The following is an 18,761-nucleotide window of genomic DNA, read 5'->3' on the forward strand; positions in this document are numbered from 1 at the left end:
CCCATGACTCACTCACTGTTTTTCCGGGATTTTGAATTTCCTCTGCAACTGACCACGTGTATTACTTTCGCTTTTACAACTCTGTATATGCTAAGTGTCATTGCTGCACTGCAAGTGTCCCATAATTATTCTAATCATTTTCCTACATACAATTTCACATCAAACAGCCAATACCTTAGTTTTTTAAGACATTTGACCGGGACTTTACTATGAAACTATTTCTTTCACTTCGAAACTATTTCCTTCAACCTTAAATAATAAGCTTACAAAATACCATAAATGTTGTGGAATTTGGTGGCTCAGTGGTTAGCGTGTCCGACTTTCATACTATTGGTTTTTGGATCGAGACCAGATGGAGGAATAATTAATATTTTTTTTTCTTGGCATTTTTTTTTAAATAGAAAAATATTCTTCTTATAGATAAATGGAGGAGAACGGAAGACCTTATTTGTTGCTGTAGCAACAAGAGTTTCTAGTTTTCTTTTTCTATTCATATCAATTTTTTCATAGGGCAGGTCTTCTATGTTTTTTAATTCTTCTTGAATAAAATTTATTTTACTTTTGTAAGATTTTGATAGATTCTTGGAAAAGTTAATACAAAAATCTTTTACATTTCTCTTTAAATCTTCCCATGATTCTATTGGGTTTTCTCTATCATAATTAAAATCTTTGAGAAAAGTTTTCATATCACTGATAAAATTTTCATTTTCAATTAAAGATGTGTTGAATTTCCAGTATCCTGGACCTCTAAGAGTTTCATTTACTAACATGGAGAAAATTATACATTTATGATCAGACATTCTTGTTCCATTTGAATGTGAACCAGGAATGTTTTGAAGTCTTATAGTTTTACATTGATAACAAAAAGTATTTGAAAGTAAAATATAGTCAATTCTACTTGTTGGAGTATTTTCTCCATTACACCAAGTATACCCTTGTTTATCACTTTTCATAGTTTTCCATAAATCATGCAAATTTAACTTATTCAAAAGTTGTTTTAAAGAAAGAGTACTTTTATCATTATTGTTGTCCGACACACAGTTCAGATCACTTCAATGTTTGGCTTCCATCATCCGACTTCATTTTCCATTCCAGGCCTTGTGCATTGCCATGGGAATATCCATCGTGGACAGCAGTCTGAAAGTACATGTATATGCATTTACAAATTTAAAAAAATCTTTTAATTACAAATACAGCATCCTGATTAATTAATCCTTTTAGTCAGTGGAAAGCTTAATATTAAGACGCAATATGATACTAAGTACATCACTCAGCTTTATCAAAATACATGATGATTCATTATAATTGTAGCTTAAATTAACAAATCAATTAATCTATGCTCATCTCTGATATCACATGAATGCTCATTAGTGACCCCCCCCCCCCCCTTTGATGTGACTAGTCACAAATCATCTAACAAGGTCACAAAAAGTTGATGTAATTTTCTACTGATTGAGCAGAATTAGAGATCCCGTGGGAAAAAATGCATTTACAGCCAGTTATATTGTATAACATAAGTTGTCAAATTAAATAAGCCTCTTTTTTGTAAAGTTATATTTTTAGTGTAGACAATGAGAAAATTTATTCTCAAGAAAAAAATCCTCATACTTAGCTTTATATTTTAAAAGTAAGGTTCAGCAGGGCTCGACATTAACTTTTTTCCTACTTGCCATTTGGACAAGTAACCAACTAAGATATTTACTTGTCAGATTACTTCAACTACACTTGTACGAAAATTTATCAATGAATGTCTTATTCTGTCAACTTGATCAAAAAATTAAATGTGCTTGATTTATTTGTGTTTTTATTGATAAATTATAAATTGTCCTGACAACAATTTACATAAATGTTTGCAAGTGAATCTGTTATATCAATCAAATATATTCCAAACCTCGAGACATTGAAAGATCCAGTCGCCATGTTTTAGTATGGATGCAATTAGTGAACATTGATCCCAATCAAGTGTGAACTTGCATAGCGATTGATATCATAATACATAAACAACCACTTGATCACTATCGGACATTTTTCAGAGTTGGAAATTAACTTTTTTAGCACTAGTTTGCACGGACTAGTGACTTCTAGCTTCCACTAGTCCGCCCACTATTCCACTAGTCCGCCCACTAGTATGTAAAAAGAATAACAAAAATCTTTAAATTTTTTCAATGAAATAATTGTCCACACATCAGTTGGAAACACTTTATTGCATTGGCATTTATCACTTATTTTCAAACGTCTGAGAGACTTGGGAATAAAATTAATAAAATGTGAATTGATTCAAGACTTATATCCGGATTTGGACTAGTCCGCAGGGACTAGTACTTTACAAAGTCTGCTAGTCCAAGGCAATTTTTACTCAGTCTCGGACTTACGGACATTTTTTTTATTTCGAACCCTGTTTTTTGTGCCCAGAAAAATTCACTTTACCCTTATTAGCTCTTCTGAGCCGAAGGCTCAAAGAGATAATGCTATGGCTATTTGTGCGGTGTGCGTTAACTTTTTAGAATATGGGCGAAAACTCAAGAACCCTTTGGCCAATCAATACCAAATTTGCCACAGGGTATCCTTGGCCCAAGGGCTACCATTTATACTAACATAAGGGTTGGGACCCTTAAACAAGGGGAGATAATCAGGAAAACATAACCAAAAGTACTAGTTGCTAAAAAATCTTCTTCTCCAGAACCGCCGGGCAGATTTTCACCAAACTTACATACAAGGATCAGGATATGTTGAAAATTAAAAATTGTTCAAGGCATGACCCTGGGGCAAAAGGCATTGTCTCCAGGTCACTTTAAAGTCGACCAAAATTTACTATAAATAAAAAATGTTTATATTTTGCTTACTATAAGGACTAGGATCATCAAATCTTGTAAGTTGATGCATCTTAGGACTTCACATCATGTTAACTCAAAAGTAGGTCACGGTTGGGGTGCCTTTTTCTTCCCTCTGTGGAACTTATATGTCTGAATCAGAACTGGAACTTCCGTTCGACTTATCACTAGTTGGCTGTGAAGACTCCTCACTAGATGGCTGAGAAGACTCCTTTAGATTCTCTAGTTCTTCCATTGTACTCATGTCTGCATCTCCTCGTGATCCCACACAGTCGCACTTGAAAAGGAGATTTAGGGTGCGTTGATTTACACAAATTGAACACATATGGACCCAAATGGACAAATGGAAATCAAATGGACCCAAATGGAATATAATATATATATATATAATATCGTATTTCAAGTTTTTACTTATTTAAAATATAGAAAATGATGAAATTAAAACAAATAGAGAAAATTATAATATCATTATTTTCTTCAATTGTATTTTTAAAAATGTGATTTGATTCGCCCAGCAGGCATTTCAACGTTGATTCAACGTTGCACTTCAACGTTGAATCAACGTTGAATTTTGGTTGTCTATGAAAGTTGAGGCAACGTTGAGACATTTCGTTGTTTCAACGTCAATTTTCAACGTTGAAAATTGGTTGAATTTTAGGTTGATTTATGGTTGCAAATGAAAGTTGAGGCAACGTTGAAGCTTCAACGTTGTTTCAACGTCAAATATCAACATTGAACAAAAGTGAATATTGGTTGAAATTAGGTTGAGATTTGGTGGAAATTTTTTTGATGTACATTGAAACATTGATATTTGGTTGAAATTACGTTGAATTCATATTACATTTTGTTTAATAAACAAATACATTTCAAATTCTAATAAAAAAAATTGAATCAAGTTGCGTAATATTTATATTAGGTTGTAATCAAGTATTATGATTGTGAGAGAATTAATTTTACATGTATTTTTAAGACAATCACTGAAAAAATCACTGCTTGACAAAATTTTTATTCCTTGGGAAAAGTGGGTCACAATAATCATATCCAGGTCTTTCAAAGTACGCGTATGCCTTGAACTTCTAAGATCCACAAAGTGGCGGATCCATTGATTTTAATCACGCATAGAGTTAAGTCCCACGAATGAAAGAAATGAACAGGAGAATCCACCCTCTAAAGCAAAAGCCTATTGATAAAAGAAATAAAGATGTTAAAGCCATTTGTTCGATAAAATGTACGTTAATATGTAACACGTTATATCAAAGGATAACTAGTGCTAATTGTAACGGGGACCGTTACAGATGTTCCCCAAACGACAAAGCGACAAACTCATAAATGCTGTCAATATCACTGTTGGGATCCAAGTTCTGATAGCTCCCCGTCTTTCCGCAAGTCGTGGAACATCTCAGGATTTGTTTCTGAAGTAAGTCCGTGATCCATATTGAAGAGAGGGCGAAGAAAGCTGCCCCTTAGTTTTCCACTGTAAGTGTTCACGATGCAACAAAATTTTGCAGGAAAAGTTTTATCGGTCTACCTACAAACCTCTCTCACCAAGGGCGGAAACTGAAAAATACACAGTAATCATACTATCACTTATACATATATGAAATTATGAAATAATGACATTTAAGGCATGCTATATTCAAACAAAATAACAAATGCACATTTCAAATCATGAAAACGGGCATGAGCATCGCTAACATTGTGAAAGAATTATGTATTATATTCAATTACAAGACAAAGGACAAATATACAAAGTGTACTTACTCTTTAGGGGCCGAACATCAAAATACAGATCAAAATTTTGTAGGAAAAAACAAGCATGGTCTATGTCGGAACAAACGGTAGACAAATAATCAAGCCGAATCTGGAATCATTTCCGGCGCCACTACAGGGGTATATAGACAGGTCACAAGTGAACTCATGAGGTGAATGGGTCAGCGCGATTTTCGCGCCACAGGTAACATTTCGCCATTTTTGGCGAGAAAACAAGAAGACGAAATAGAATTGATTGTGTTACTTCTCAATCCTCGGCACCTTTACGCAATCCGTGCTTTTGGAACAGTCAGTTATGTTCCTCACTCCTCTCCAGCATAACGTACAGACTGTACAACCTCGTATGTTGAGGGGCGGTTGTAAAATAATTAGGAATGAACAATTTGGTCCTCCTTCCCTCTTGGCCGCCCGCGTGGCGCAGTGGTTAGAACGTCTGCTCTAGAGTCGGGAAGTAAGGAGTCAGTCAAGGAGTGTCTCGATACGCAATTTTATATATCATAACAATGTGACCTTAATTTTTGCTGTAAAGTATATACTAATCAAGTATCCAGATCCTAATGCTACTATTAAGAAGGAAAGCCACACCCAAATTTTATTTCATATATCTTTAAAATATACCAATGAAGTTATGCTTTCAACACTTAAAAGACGATTCATTTTTAAGGTCTTAATTATTTATATGATTTTTTTCCCAAAGTAAATGTAAGATTATTTTTTTTTATAAAATACTTAATAAATTAATAAGAACTTATACTGATTTTTCCATGCTGAAAACCTAGTGTAAAAGGGATGTCTTAAAAATCTGTGCAATAATGATAAGGCTGTCCGAAGGCTTAAAATGCCTTACAAATGTACATTTTTAGCTATATTTTAATTTTGATATATTATCCTTGTTTGAAATTACATTCTACTTGAGACAGATATTTATGATATTCCTAATACTTGCACAAAAATGCTTCGGTACAAGTGCAAAACAAATATATTTTGCAAAGTTAGAACACATGAGCATTATGCAACAATTTTCTAATTATTGCATTTGATTCAGGCTTTTTGATATCATTGACAGCTGCTTCTTCAACAAAAATGGAATTCGTAAGTTTACTTACCTCGTCATTGGTCATTTGAAAAATTATTTTGTTAAAACAGATTCTCATTGCACACATAAGTACTCTGAAGTTGACATCAAGAAGATGCTTGAGTTTCTGATTGACAATGTCTATGTGGTTTTTGGAGACCAGGTATTCCAACAATCTATTGGAATTCCCATGGGTACAAATTGCGCTCCGTTATTAGCAGACTTATTTTTATATTCATATGAAGCAGAATTTATGCAAAATCTTTTACGTGAAAAGAAGAAAACACTTGCTGTGGCCTTCAACTCGACATTTAGATATATCGACGACGTATTATCAATTAATAATGATAATTTCCATTCCTACGTCGACACGATATATCCTGGTGAGCTTGAGATAAAAGATACCACAGAGTCCGACACTTCTGCCTCATACTTGGATATTTACTTGAAAAAGACACCAATGGTAATCTAACAACCAAGCTATATGATAAACGTGATGACTTTAACTTTTCAAGCGCCATTTTCTCCTATGTATTCAGTAATATACCTTCATCACCTGCATACGGAGTATTTATATCTCAGTTGATTCGATACGCAAGAGCATGCTCTACGTATGAACTATTTCTTAAACGAGGTAAATTATTGACAAGCAAGTTGATGAAACAACAATATCAACAGTCTCGTTTAAAGTCATCATTTCTTAAATTCTATGATCGATACAATGACCTCGTCAGCAAATACAATTTATCATTGAATGAAATGCTGACTGACGTTTTTCATACCAATTGTTAGTCCATTATTTATACACTGAATTGACCACGGATTTTTTCCGTTATTTCCTGATTATGACAACGAGCACACGGCGGGTGTGACCGGTCCGCAGGGGATGCTCACTTCTCCATGGCACCTGATCCCACCTCTGATGTTTCGGAGGTCCGTGTTTGCTCTGCTCTTATTTTGTATATTTGTTTAATGGACGTTGAGATTGAATACTGTTCGTTATTTCCATATCCTTCATTCATGTTTTACAGAAGGAACACGGGATGCAGAAGAATAGAATGACTATTTATCGTTTTGTGAAGCGCTATTGTGAGGAGGGTGACGGGGGAAAGCGATACCTGGCCCCACCGCCATAAAACTTTTAGAATTCTCAAAAAAATTTTCAACTCAAGCCTTGAAAATTACTCAGTTAAGAATATTCTTAAATTCGCTGCCATAAACCGTGCGTATGGGTATTCAGTAACCAAGCTAAGCAACTGCTAAGTGTACTGTTATGATGATCAATGGTGCCTCTTTCAAAATTGTGAATGCCATATATCATCTGGCTTAAGTTAAAACATGAATCAAATTAAATAACTGGTAAGTTGTTGCATAATGCTCAGGTGACCTATAAGGCCCGTGGGTCTCTTGTTTTTAACATGCCAAGGGTAGTATTACATTTTGAATACCTAAAATACATGGATATGCCCCTGTAAAGAAGAAAATTATTCTGAAATCCTCTGGTCTGGAACAAGTTTTTGGTGACCCTGCATGCATGCATTAATTCTAGAGTCATTTTTTCTTTTCTTCAGGTTCAGTTACTTGACTATCAAGTGATAATTGGGGCATATCTCCAACAAATGGGACACTGGGACCTTGTGGTAATTAATCTTTACTAAAAGTAGATTAAATATTGATTTCAGATTCAGAATACATGTATGTAACTAGATAATGAGGTGTAAGATGATAATTATTGTGTTTACATGTAAATGCATTATTTGTCATTCATATTTGGATGTGTTTTACAAAACCATAAATAGGTAATAGAACCATCAACAAGAACTATATTCTTCTATAATCCTCTTGGTGAGACTCTTCTGCAGAAGAGGCGCATTCAAGAAAATTTGAGGTATGTTTTATTACACATAGAAAGAAAAAGAAATGAAAATTGACTAAAAATAAAGGAAGGTTTAAGATTTTTTGATTGTTACTAAGCGTATAACTCAATGAATCTTTTAATTAGTTAAATAATATATAAGATGTACTATCAAACACTGGGTGAAAAGTCCAGTTTCCGCAAAACTGAAACTATATGGAAATCTTGCTGAAACTTGGCGTTGAAGTTTCCTGTATGGTTTCCGCAATGCAAGTCCAACACATCTGCTTCATACTTGGATATTTTACTTGAAAAAGACACAAATGGTAATCTAACAACCAAGCTATATGATAAACGTGATGACTTTAACTTTTCTATCGTCAACTTCCCTTACTTATGCAGCAATATACCTTCATCACCTGCATACGGAGTATTTATATCTCAGTTGATTCGATACGCAAGAGCATGCTCTACGTATGAACAATTTCTTAAACGAGGTAAATTATTGACAAGCAAGTTGATGAAACAAGAATATCAACAGTCTCGTTTAAAGTCATCATTTCGTAAATTCTATGGTCGATACAATGACCTTGTCAGCAAATACAATTTATCATTGAATGAAATGCTGACTGACGTTTTTCATACCAATTGTTAGTCCATTATTTATACACTGAATTGACTACGGATTTTTTCCGTTATTTCCTGATTATGACAATGAGCACACGGCGGGTGTGACCGGTCAGCAGGGGATGCTCACTCCTCCATGGCACCTGATCCCACCTCTGATGTTTCGGAGGTCCGTGTTTGCTCTGCTCTTGTTTTGTATATTTGTTTAATGGACGTTGAGATTGAATACTGTTCGTTATTTCCATATCCTTTTATAATAGTTTCTGTAGGGTTTCCGTATGCTGAAACTATTAGGTTTGTTTCCAAATAGTTTCCGCAAAACGGAAACCAATGTAAAATTTAATGAAATGTCAATTTAACGATACTTTTTAGTTTCAGTAGGTTTCAGTTTCCGGAAACTATTGATTTTGATTCCATATGGTTTCCGCATGCTGAAACCGAACTGAAACTTTTTCTTTTCTTTTTTTCAAATGGGTAAAAAAAAATCAATTCAAATGACTTTTTTACTACTGATTTCGATTCCATATGGTTTCCGCATTTTTTTTTTCAAAAGGGTAGAAAAATCAACTCATATTATCTTTACTATTGATTTTGATTCTGTATGGTTTTCGCATGCTGAAACCGAACTGAAACTGTTTTTATTATTATTTTTTTTTCAAAAGAGTAGAAAAAATCAACCCATATCATAATTTTATTCACTTATACATTTTTAAAAATGGTTTTATTTTTAAATACCAGATATCTACTAGTTCATGTTCAGATTTTGAGATGTGCTCTGTGTAAATTAACACATACCGATATTGATATCAATGATAAGCACTTTATACAAGATCCTTGCTTCGTATTAATTTATTTCATATTGTGCTGAAATTAAAAAAATATATATCATTTCTAAACAAAATCGATTCCTCTCACCAGGATTTTCTACATTACCCAACTCGAGACTCCCCCTCGGGAATTAATTATTTTCATAACATACATTATTTTCACAAAATAATACAGTACTTCCTGATGAGAACAAATCAAAGGTTATATATGGAGGTTCGAATTCCCCTGTCTACAATTACATTTAATGTTAATTTGTTTAAAAAAGAAAATTAGTGTGTCTTCTTCGTGCATGAAATACAGATAATTACGAGAGCGAACGTTTGCATTTTCTGAGATAGCAAGTTTTGCATTTATATTCCTTATACATGTATCTATATTCCTGAATGGGAAATTATCATTTCAATAATACAATTTGTTAACAACACATACTTACTAGGAAGCCTTTTTTACTATTCAGTGTTCAACATAGATATATAGTGCAATAGTTACTACATTGTATTATTTGTTTTTATAATTTAATACATTGATTTAATATCTCGTACATATAATTATGTATTTTTATCTCCGTTCTCATGAATACATTTTATTCGTTTAACACGAGTTAATCTTATTCGAAAGCCGCGGGTAAATATTGCAAGAAAACATGTCCTGAACATTTGATGCCATGGTTCTTAAGATCTGCAGCATATTATGTCAATCTAATTAAAATTAAATCGTCTCATTTGTTACCCAAATGCTTATTCGCACGAGGAAGACTTAATATTAATGTAAAAAGTCTGTTTTGTGAAACAATACCTTGGGAGCGAATGGAAGATCTCATTTTAATTAGATTGCAAATTATGTGTAGGCTTTTTTATTTATTTATTTTTTTTTTCAAATATCTTGCTTTCGTGATGTTAATTAATGCAATATTACTGAAAATGCGGTACCTATACTTTTAAGTAATATGTTCAATTGTATTCGTATTGAGATGTATATAATGTGCTAAATTTGTGATTTAGAAAACACTTTTTTTAAAAATAAAAGTAGTATGTAAGTTGATCAAATTTTCAATCCTTTTCTTTGAACCCCACTCGCGGGCACCTGTCCTCACGTGCCACAGGTGGGGAGACACGTGTCGCGAAGACACCTGCTTCCGTGTTGGTGTATTTTTTGTATATTCTATGTGGATTGAGAGGTTTTTCTACCTTAGAGGAACAATGGGCTGTGACCAGGCGTAATATATACATGCAGTACATGGCATACACAGTATAGTCACTAGTAATGACCCCAAGGTGTCTGAACATTCAAATTTTAAAAATTAAAAAAAAATCTTACACACACTATATATATAAAACTTCACCTAAATCAAACAAATAAGATTGTTTTATAAAATATTTTATATAAAATGTTTCATATAAGCTATTAAGTTTATCACGTGTTGGTGATTAAAAGAAAAAAAAAAGAAAAACCTCTCAGATATTTATCTATAGATCAATCTAATAAATAAAAGAACTAATCTAATAGTAATCTATAGACTATTTAAAAAAATTCAATTTTATTTTACAATTTCTCCACATAGAAATCGGCAATCACAAAAAAAACGACAGTTAATGGTATTCCTTGTTTGCCGCCATTGTATTAACTTCAAATATTGAAAATATATAGAGATCGATGACACACAACCTAATGAAAACAAAGTCTATGAATTTTATTTCATAACTTTTATTCTCTAGGTTATTTCTAAGTACACAATAAAACAACGTTTTATTTCTAATTTAGAGTCCAAAACAGAAAAGTGTGAAGTTATTACAATAATAAGAAAAAGATTAAGAAAAAAAAAAGATAAATAGATTTAGTAACCAACAATATACATGACATGTGTAAAGGACTATGACCACTATTACATGATATCATTTATAAATTTGCCTGCAAAATTAAGAGTTTCTGTATCTTCTGTATTGAGTAATATCCAATAATTTTTTGTTCATCGTCTAATGCTGAGAAGTAGCGGTATTTACTATTTTAAAATTTTACATGTAGATATTTTCTGAGATGGAAATTTTTAACAATTGATTAATAATTCTTATAACTCCAATTTTGCTTTTGAGTTTCACAAAGGTATAAAAAGCAATACCAGAGAGAGACAGAGACAGAGATTCATACAACACATTCTAATATAGTTTGTAATATTTTTCTTCGTTTTATTTAAGTTACGAAGGTCAAAATTAATCATTATATAATTCACTGTATAACAATGATTATAAACTTACATGTTAATTTATCTATTCTATTTTAGGACACAAATAAAAATGTATCCCGTAGATTCAGATTTAAAAAAAAACATATAAATATAAATTTGCAGACTTGTTATAAAGTTTTAACCAGCTAATTCGTATCGCTTACTAGAAAGGGGGGAGGGTAAAATCGCTCTTGTGTGTGGATATGCCATCAGCATAACTTTGTTGACTTGTATACCTTTTTTTTTTACACAATAATCTAAGTACATGTGTATTTGATTTTCAATCTATTTGTAAAAATCTGGACAGTCCGTTTCAACAATTACCATAATCATGATAACCATGATAATAAGGGACTGCAATACGGTTTTATATCTAACTTCGATTCCATGATTAATTTTATCTAAGCATTTAAAACTGACAGGTTCATTCAGTTGTCATAAATGCAAGGACGTCTGCAATATAAAACGTGAAAAAAAAATATTGCCAAAAGAGAAATGCAAAAACCAGAGACATATAAAACCATGTTTTATTTGTCTCTGCAAAAACTAAGGGGAATTTTCCGTAGAGACTGACATTCAATCACTAGGTGGCGTATCGCGATAGAATGCTTCTCTCTCATTGGTTAGATTTTTAGTAGAAGAAAGAGGGACAAAATGGCGAAGAAAACACCAAGAACTTGCTCAAGAAAAACAACAGAGATGAGAAGGTCTTTTGACTCTACACAGAAGAAAGACACCTCAAACGACAGAATAGATACAGGTAGTTATTTCTTACAGTTCAGAGCACCTTTATTTTTTTTTTGTCTGCAATCGTAAGAATAAAGTTGGGTCAAAACGGCGCGTTCCAAAAATTCAAATCGACCATTGTACAGTTTTAATTATTTTGAAAAAGCGCCTTGTAAATCATTCTCAGCTTAGGTTGTAATACGTATAATTAATTGCTGTGAAAACGGCCGCATGCATTTTGTACCATTGTATTTATCTTGCATGTTTTCGTATGATTATTAGAATGTGTTTTTCTGCATCGTCCCGATCATGTTAAAAAAAAAATACGTGTTGTAGTATTCCGGAATTTTAAATGTAGGTTGGTTTTAGAGGATAATATCGTTATGAACTTGTATCCGGTGTTTACTTTTTCTGAAAATCGAAAGATTTGCCCCCACGCTTATGTTCTTTCAGAAAAGGTGAAGTTTGTTGTTCATTATAACTGTTGAGTTGAGGGTGCGTCGATTTACCCAAATGGAAATCAAATGGACCCTAATGGAAATCAAATGGACCCAAATGGAAATTAAAATGGAAATTAAAATATAATATTTTTCATATTAAACGTTATCTTGGTTATATAAAGTGAAAAAAAATAAATTATTTGAGTATTTGAAGGATTTAGATGTAAAATAAAATTAGTTTATCGTTCAATCTCTTATTGTAGTCATTTCTTAAAGTTAATTATTAAAATTTATATCGATAAATAACTGTTTTATTCAAGTTTGATCAAAGTAACTGAATGAATAAACGTTTAATAATATTTAGATAATCAAATATAGGGATCGTTAGCAGTTATCAAATTCTATAGATAACGTTGATGATGCACGGCTACAGCTTTTTTCAGAGCGACATTGAGTATGTCTAAACATTTACAGATCGAAATTAAAAAGGAATACATTTAGATTTCTTCCAAAATCAATGGATTACTGATATAAAGAAAAACCTACGCTTAACTATACAATAGTAGTAAATATTTTTTGCAATTTATTTTAACAAAATGCGAAGAGTTGTGTAATTTGAACTACTGCCTTCCTTTGTTTATTAGGAGTACACAAATTATGTGACGCGTGTCAAATAATCGGTTGTTTTGATAACAATACCGTCATTACCCTACTATAGAACAGTATCAACTATAAGGTCTAATTAATACGGGTAAATAATTATATCTTCTAAAAAAAATACACATTTAGATTAAGACTATTGTAATGTTGTTATGTGTATATAATTAAAGTGATTATAGTACTTGATTTATAAACTAAAATCTAATTGATGCCTTTTATATTAATCTATATTGCAGGTATAAAAATAATTTAATTGTAAAATATCTTGTATGTACGATCTATTTATTTTTTCTATTTAAACGAATGCAACAGTATGCTTATCAATGTCTATATACGAAGCCGGAGTAAAGTAAAATATTAAATTATTTCTTATCTAATATAAAAGGAAATATGTATTGATTTACTTCATTAAATTAATGCTTTTTTAATATCTTATATAGAAAAATCATTTAATGTAGAAAAAAGACTTACCGTACATAGAATCCAAATTCTCCTTGAAGAAAAATTCAGGTAGGGAGAATTTTCCCCAAAACGCGTGTTTTTAAAATGTAAATGTCTCATAATTATCTTCTCAAAGATATAAATAAATCGCATTGGTTATTGCTAAGTACTCCAATTTATAGTACAAATTCATCGATCCTATTGGACAATTACCCATTTATAATTGAAATCGATGATATATCCCCCCTTAAAAAATAATATAATCACATGCAAATATATTTATTCGTAAAAAAATAAACGAACTTTGACACATAATAATAATATAATGTATGAAGTATTTAATTAATTTTCAAAAAAACATACATAAACACATAAAATACTTAAAATAATCAAAAGAGTAATTAATTTACAAGTAAAAGTTGATAAAACCGCAGTAAAACATATTAAAAATTCCATTTGGGTCCATTTGATTTCCATTTGGGTCCATTTGATTTCCATTTGGGTCCATTTGATTCCATTTGGGTCCATTTGGGTTCCATTTGGGTCCATTTGGGTAAATCGACGTACCGGCTAGAACTGTTCATTGTTATTCGCAGGAGTAGTTTCTTGAATCCTACATTTATTTTTTGCTGAATTGTTTTTATTATTGATGGAAGACTGTGCTGTACAGCCGAGGAAGGGGTAGAATATATATTTTTAACATACATGCAGTCTAGAATCGTAAATATTAGACATGTTAGAGGGCATCATGTTGGGAGAATGCCATTGTGTAGTATTGTATCACTGTGAAATGCCAATTTGTACATGTTGTATAGTCATGAAAGTAAAATTCCTGAGAATTTGCAGATTTTGTGATATGAAAGTGACTTAATAATTTTCAGAATGCCTGACATTATTCAAATTGAAGTATTTTATTAAGTTTCATACCATACATTATGAGTTTGAAACATTGTCGTACGTGAACAAAATAGTTATACACAAAGATACATAAACATCATGCTGACACATGTGCATGTTTTGATCTATATGAAACAATTAACACTATTTTAGCAACCTAAAACTTGATTAACCGGTAGTGTGCATGGTGTAATTGTTCATTAGAAATACCATGTTTTTATTGTACCTTGTGTATTAAATGTGGTGCAGTTTCTAAATACATCAGAAATCACAACCATAAAAATGATTCTTTTGATATGAACAGAACAGTATTTACCTGAAGTATGTATTATAATGATAGACTGGAGCTTGATGAAATGGGCAAATGGACATTTTCAATTTCTCAAGTTACATATATTGATTCATTATACAGTCATATACTTGTATTTATTTGTTACCCTTAAGAGAACTTTTTGTTAATGTGGACAAGTCACCAACACAGTCTCATCCGAGGGACCAGTCCCTATGTACTACATTGGATTCAGACCCTTGATGTAGGAATCAGCTCTTACTCCCCAACTCTAGGCGTGTCGCGCTAACAACTGACAGTGTGACCCATTATGAAAATTTGACATAATACTTCTATGATCTCTAAATTTTATTGACTTGATAAAATGACTGACAAATAAGATTTTTGTAATCTCTCTGTAAGGTTTATAGCTGTTTACCATTTGCCATATTTCTATCACTAATTAAATCAGTTTTCAACAATGGCCACTGAAGAGTCCTAGTTCTGTGTTATTATACAAATGATCTTCCCTTGATATAAAATAGAATATTTAATAAAATTAATTATCAAATGAATTATAATTTTGAATCGGAGAAGGCCTACATATCTTAAACAAATATAATTTAGATGTAGTCTTGCTTTTATGGAAAATTATAACTTATTTAATTTTTCTCACTCTCAGATATAATTGCTTTTCAAAATCTTGTAAATTGAGATTGTGATAGCCTGATAGGACTGCCACTTAGAATTAGACCAGAGTGTGACTGTGTCCATTTTAAAATGATACAACTTCCAATCATTTTTTTTCTTTGTCATGTGCAATAGAATTTTCACTGCATGTCAAATGCAAGGAAATGGGCATGCAAGTAGTTTTAGGGACTTTTCTGAGCTCATGCTAAAAACAAAAAATTTATTACTGTACGGTACTGTACTAACTCGATCTATTTTAATTTCAGATATCCATGGAACAAATCATCTGAAAACTAAGAGAGGATGAAGAACACTTCTGTTAAAAAGTATGTTTTAGTAGTAAGAACTTATGTAACTCTATTTTAGGAAATTAAGGACTAAAGCACAAAGTTTATGTTTTTATTTTCTTAAACTCACTGTATAATTTAAAGCTCTCTATTTATAATAGTCAGTGGTTGTCAGTGTGTGTTGTGGGGGAGGGGGGTGTAAGCTGCTTTCCTCTACTTTTTAAGCTTTATATAATATCTTTATATGTTCGGCATTTCCATCAAATTAACAGATGTTAACATTTTCTTAGAAAGTCTCATTTTGCGAGCTTACTACTAAAATTCTCTGATTTATTTAATATAAGTATTTATAAGCAGGGCATTTTTTAGGTCACCTTAATAAATTCAGGTGACCTATTACTATCTGTTTTTGTCTGTTGTGTGTTGACATTTGAACATTTTCAGCTTCTTCCTTGCAACCGCTCAACCAATTTCAACCAATTTTGATACAAAGCATCTACGGTTGAAGGGGAACAAAATCTGCAAATTTTATGATACCCCCTTCTTTTTTACTCCTGGACATCAAGCAGTCAAACTGTTGGCATGATTGAAATGAGCACTGAGTCATCTACCATAATTATGAAATTCATAGCCCCAAGGTCAGGGGTTCTAGTACTAGGGTTGGTCCATATAGCTCTTTGGAATTAATCAACCATTTATGATGAAATAAAACTTAAGATAACATTTAGAAAATTTTGAAATCTGTGGCCCCAGGGTTAGTGGTTCCTGTGGGGTGGGGTACACAACTGTGGTTTTAAAATGGAAAAGCATTTTATCTTTATTACTCTGATCCACCTTTGGTTTCTGAGTAACCAGAGTAAGCATGTTAAGCGTATAATTATGATAAACAATGGTGCGTCTTTCAAAATTTGGAATTTCATGGCTTTTTGTTTAAAATACGAACCAAATTCAATTGAGTGAAAGTTGTTACACGATACCTATTAGGTCTATGGGCCTCTAGTTGTTATTCAAATAAAAAAAAATATTTTGATGAACAAGTAGAATGAAAGAAAATTCCTTAATTTATTCTGAAAATCAGGAACAAATCTATACATACATATTCAGGTACATTTAACATGTTTAAATAAATCAAGTTTGTTTATTTCATTATCCCTTGTCAAGTGTTTAAAAGAGGCATCATACACTAATGATATTTTACACTTGATAAATTTTTAGATTTCATTTTAAATCATGCTTATAAAAAAAATATGCTTAAAATGTGAAATTAATCAAACAAAAGCTTGTACTAGAACAGCATTAGGGACTTTGTCCATCCATTTAATATTAAATGTTAGATACTGCCTAAATCTAACAACATCCTGTAGAGTGTCACGTCAGAGGTCAAATTCTATTAACCAATCAAATAGTCAACTGCAAAATTATTGTATTTCATAAATTGGAACGAATAAGTCTAGAGTTGTTCCGTATTTGACATCTGACGTGACCTTCTATGGGATGTTGGTAGATGTTGTGAAGTGAGTATGCGAGAGGATCTAACATGTTGTTTTATTTAGATTGGGATTTTGTTAAACTATATTTATGTATATTTTCAATAGGTTGAAGTACCTGATGAGCAGATCAATCCAACTTGAACATGATATCATTTCTCCAATGATGAAAACAAGTCTCTCTATACTCAAGCATTGATATTTTTAAAGTCAACTGAAACTGGAACAGGTCATACATGTAGACTACAGTGATGTGTTGCACAGTTCCAAAAACATGCAGCCACCACTAGCATAAGCATGATAAGTGTAAGTGGGTCATCAAAGAATGAGAACCACTCAAGGACTTTTCTGTAGGTTGATGATGGACTACAAACTGAATTTTTAACAAAGGAATCCACCTTGGTGCTTATTGGCTACTTATGATGTGAACTTGTGCATTTATTATACCAAGTAATTTTACATTTCCTTAATAATACTAGACGTGCATAAACCGAATTCAGGTTTAATTGATTGATTGCAGTAATGCAGTTCTAAGTTCCTCTCGCAAGATTATATCTCTGATATATGAGACATCATTAAATGCGGACATTTTCTCTGTCCCCCTGTCGTGACTTGAGGGCTTGGACTTAGCTGTAAAAATGTTTATGATGCAAGAGAAAAATGTTCAACCGATGTATGTAAATGTTGATAATAACATTAAATATTCTTTGGTAACTAGTGATAGTGTGTTGTTGTTTTTTCCAATATGAGAATTCAGGGGGAAAATGACTTTTGGTTGAAAACTACAGTTTCCGTTGCGGAAACCTATTGTATACCCTATGTATATCAATATTGTATACGCATACTGAAACCTTACGTATACCCCAAGTTTCAGCAAGTTTCTGTTGCGGAAACCATTGGTAAACCATATGTATTTCAACTGTATACGCGTACTGAAACCTTGCGTATACCTCAAGTTCCAGCAAGTTTCTGTTGCGGAAACCATTAGTAAACCATATGTATTTCAACCGTATACGCATACTGAAACCTTGCGTATACCTCAAGTTTCAGCAAGTTTCAGTTGCGGAAACTATTTGGATTCGTGGACACCTTTGGTTTCCGCACTGCGGAAACTTGATGAAACTTGAAGTTTCCGCACTGAAACTTTGCAGAAACTATTAGTAACCTTAAGTTTCCGCAGAGTTTCAGTAGAGTTTCAGTAATGCGGAAACTGTATTTTTCATCCAGTGAAAGTGCACGTGAAAAGTTTAATATCTTTCAATTTCAGTCATTTCTTCAACAGAAGAATAAGCCTTGGACTAGAGGCAGGCAAGTCTGAGGAGAAATGGACTCTTAAAACTGTTCCTCATACAAAACAGCAAGATGGGCAAAATTGTGGTGTATACATAATTCTGGTAGGAAAGAATGCCTTAGTTATAATTAATTAGAATTCTTATTTTTCAATGGAAAATACTTGATTTCAAAACGCACACTTTCAATTTAGATTCATATATTGTATTTGTGTATTTCTAGAGACCAGAAATTATTGTTATACCTTTAGAAATTTGTTCCTATACAATTCTATACAAAAAAGTCTAACATTTTTAATGTTTTGCTGAGCGGGCATAAAAAAATCGATGTTGGACCGCTGAGTGAGATGTTGGACCGCTCGGAGAGAT

At 32.3% G+C, this 18,761-nt stretch overlaps 1 long non-coding RNA gene across 1 annotated transcript; it reads left to right on the plus strand.

Moving 5' to 3' along the window:
• Positions 1 to 7,148: 7,148 nt before the first annotated feature.
• On the plus strand, positions 7,149 to 18,477 carry LOC134244715 (uncharacterized). Its single transcript, XR_009987274.1, has 3 exons — positions 7,149 to 7,316; positions 7,476 to 7,564; positions 18,371 to 18,477. It is a non-coding gene; the product is annotated as an uncharacterized LOC134244715 (long non-coding RNA).
• Positions 18,478 to 18,761: the final 284 nt, after the last annotated feature.

The sequence above is a fragment of the Saccostrea cucullata genome, unplaced genomic scaffold, assembly GCF_032062105.1.
Source record: "Saccostrea cucullata isolate Sc308-1 unplaced genomic scaffold, CSIRO_AGI_Scuc_v1 ctg2721, whole genome shotgun sequence".
Taxonomy (NCBI): domain Eukaryota; kingdom Metazoa; phylum Mollusca; class Bivalvia; order Ostreida; family Ostreidae; genus Saccostrea; species Saccostrea cuccullata.